At 43.5% G+C, this 3,598-nt stretch overlaps 1 non-coding gene across 1 annotated transcript; it reads left to right on the top strand.

The window, feature by feature from the left end:
* The first annotated feature begins 1,077 nt into the window (after window positions 1-1,077).
* Window positions 1,078-1,150, top strand: TRNAF-GAA (transfer RNA phenylalanine (anticodon GAA)). Its single transcript has one exon. It is a non-coding gene; the product is annotated as a tRNA-Phe (tRNA).
* Window positions 1,151-3,598: the final 2,448 nt, after the last annotated feature.

Consider the following 3,598-nt stretch of genomic DNA (forward strand, 5'->3'; position numbering starts at 1 on the left):
ATTTATTCCTAGACTTAGCAAGCCACCTCCAATTTCAGTATGAGCATGTACCTCTTGTTAATTGACAGAGGTGTGGGCTTGCGATGGTCGCGGCGACGTGGATCTGGCTGCCGAGGGTGGCATAGGATGGTTGGTGATCCTTCTTCTCCTGGGTTCGAGGCATCGGCTGACGGTGGCTTGGACCTAGGGATCGTTCTCGGGGTGGACAAGATTTGGGCCCGAGCAGGTCAAGGCTGTGTGATTGGGCGTGGTCCAGGTGGTGTTCGCGGGTGGTTGGCTCCTCTGCTCGCGTGCGCAGTGGCCGATAGTGGAGGTTGCGGTTGGTGAATCCCTCGGGAGCTCACGCTCGAGCTTCGGGAGGAGGCGTCTCACAGGTGCAACGGCTGCCGGGAAAGAAGTAGACCCGGTTCTACCTGTGTGCCTGCACGTCGCCTGTGTCAAAAGACTTTGCTCGCCGGAATCGTGGCGCCGGCGACGGCTCGAGTACTAATATACCGCGCAAAGAGGGACGAGAGTGAGTTGGAGCGCGTCATTCTCTGCCTAGTTCCTTTTTTTTTCTTTTTCTTGCGGTGATTCTCGGGCTAGTTCTTGGTGGTTAATGCTGCAAAGCCTTTAATTTCCTCCAAAAGAAAATTTGGAGGTTAATTAAACAATTTGCTAATGAGGCAACGGGACCACTCCGTAGTATGTATTACTGCCTAAACCGCGTGTGTTCTGACGATTGTTCCACAGATCATAGATTTCCTTCTTCCATGTCAAAAAAGACATTGTCTGGTCGCTGCTACGGTTCCAAGGGACGCGTAGTACAGATGTTCCAAGACAAAAAAGACATTGTCTGGTCGCTGCTACGGTTTTTATGTATGTATTACGTGCAAATAAATACATGTCGAGAAGTCTATGCTAAGGTTCCAAGGGACGCGTAGTACAGATGTACATTGGCTGGTCGCTGCTACGTGGAGATTATGGGGTCTGCATGAGCAACAAAATTTGAAGAGCGTAAATTTTAGTACGAAGGCAAATATGAAGTGAGTCAGAATCATAAAATAAATACGTAGAACTAACAAAAAAATACATGAAGCGGGGATAGCTCAGTTGGGAGAGCGTCAGACTGAAGATCTGAAGGTCGCGTGTTCGATCCACGCTCACCGCAATCTATTTTTCTTCTGCCTCCCTTATCTCGTCATTTGCAGGTTTTTCTTTCCATCGTCACATTTGGTTTTTGCCATTTGGTTTTTTTTTCTTATCTTCTTTCCACATTATTTGCTGGATTTTCAAATATAGTTGGAATAATTATTCACATATCCCAACAATTCAACCATTCTCCACCGTTTTGTTGTCATTTTTTTTAAGTCAGCAAGATGGTTTAACTTCAGCATGATATTGGTGTAACTTGATCTCATCTTGAGGAGATATTGACTAGGATGCTTAGGTGAAATACACTAACAGATAATAACCCCAAACCCCCAAGCCACACAATTTTTTTATTTTATTCACTTAATTTTCAAAGATATTATGTTTGAGGATGTATTCAAACAATACTTCCAAACACCTCAATTGTCATTAAACATGAGAGTCGTTACAGTTTGGACTCAAGATACATCACAAATTTTAGACTGTCAAAGTAAATATCCCTTGTTTTGATCCATGCCCACATGTTGCTTTTGTCATTGTTAACAATGGTTTCTTCAATTTAATCTCCTATTCGCAAATATCATGTTTGAAGATATATCCAAATATTTTCAAACACTTCAATCTCAAATATCATGTTTGACGGGGTGGTCCCACCAACCAGCCACTCTGCCCCCCTCCGAACCATTTTTAAGTGAAGGCGGATTCCTTGTTTACGTCGAAAGACGTTAGCCCATGGAGATTCCAGAAAATCCAATTTAAAGATATTTTAATCCACTTTGACCATCCATTGCTCCTAAACTACAAGTCCAAATGAGCTGATTCTTTTTGCATTATTTTTCTTGCGACCTCCTTTATTTTCTGGTAGAGTTTTGCAATTTTATTTGCTATCTAAGATTTCTAGACAAAGAATTTTCTTAATGTGGTTATTTATTTTGCTTGTTAATATTGTTTTCTAGAGTGTTAGCAATGTTTGGTAAAGACCAGGAGTATTTGCAACACTCGCTTGGAGCAAGGCGAGCCACAACCTCCACTTGCATAATTGCAATGCAATTCCATGATTTAATATAATAAAACTTGATTTAGTTTGAATTACTTGATGATGATTTATTCATGGCAATCTTGGAGGAGTTATTAGAATTATCTACTGCCATGTTATTGCTTGGATTTCTTGTGACTAGTAGTTTGCAAGTTGGATATTGGCATGTTACCATCGGATTAATAGGGTCATTAGCTATATTTTCATATGATCATATTTGATATTATTGCTTATGGAGTAAGTGGAAATGATATGATTACATTTTTCATTGGATTATTGGTTGGATATTGCTATGACTTGGAACACATGTTGATAAGTGACATTAGATTAACAATTTTGTCAGAGATACCTTGGGGATAAATTCTGTCATTCGTGGTGTTTGGCCTCTATCATGGTTCACAAGTCTCACGCATTTCAATAAAAAATGTACGTTGATTTATCAATAAAATAGGAGTTATATGTCACAAAAACTATACCATTGAAAACTTATTTAGAATGTGGATCTAATGTTTTGTTTTTGTGACATATAACTAATATTTCGTTGAATAAAATAATTTTCAATGTTTATATTGAAATATGTGTGAGACTTATAAATCATGATGGAGTAGTAAATGTTTCCACACCCGGAGACTTTCCCGTTCGATTGACCAGAAATCCTACAATACTTTGTATGTACCCATGGCGAGACACCTTACACCCGCCCAAACGCAGGCTTGAGGGCATCTCCAATGGCGACCAGCAATTTTCCTCCCGCATCCATCCATGGACACAGAAGCGGGAGGCCGCCATCCAACCATAGCCACATACATTGCAAACACTTTTTCAGAAAAACTGGATGGAATTCATGCAAACATGGGTGGATTTCATATAAACATGACGGATTTCATACAAACCGGACGAAAACAGTTATATTTTGGACATACAGTCGCTAGGAGCTCCACTCCCACGACATGGAAACACTACACTAGTTTATGGCCGGACACGGCGGATCCCTTTGTCTTCCCCATGTCCAACAGCCCGCTCCCCTGACTGCCGGGAGCCCCGGAGGTATATTCTTCCCCCATCTTCCCTATGTCCGGCTGCACCGCTCATCGGAGTGGCAAAGAGGGTGCTTCAGTTGGAGGGGAAGGGGAGCTCCGCTTTCGTGGAGCCCAGGTGGGGCCGATGATGGTCTGAGATAAAGAAGAATCGGACAGGTCACCGGCTATACAAGCCGGCGACGTGCCAGCGGTGGCCTTCCTGGGACCCAAGCAGCGGTAGCCTCCTGTGTTCTAGTTTACCTCAATGTTGGTGGCGGACACGGACGCGCCATCCACCGACTCGTCGATCTCCGTGCAGCCGGCTTCTTTCTCTGCCGGCAGGGCGCGGCTACGCGCGCGTTGATGGCGAATGGCGCGGTTGTAGGCATGGGAGGGGCAACATAGGCACGGG

Source organism: Triticum aestivum, chromosome 7A (assembly GCF_018294505.1).
Source record: "Triticum aestivum cultivar Chinese Spring chromosome 7A, IWGSC CS RefSeq v2.1, whole genome shotgun sequence".
Taxonomy (NCBI): Eukaryota; Viridiplantae; Streptophyta; class Magnoliopsida; order Poales; family Poaceae; genus Triticum; species Triticum aestivum.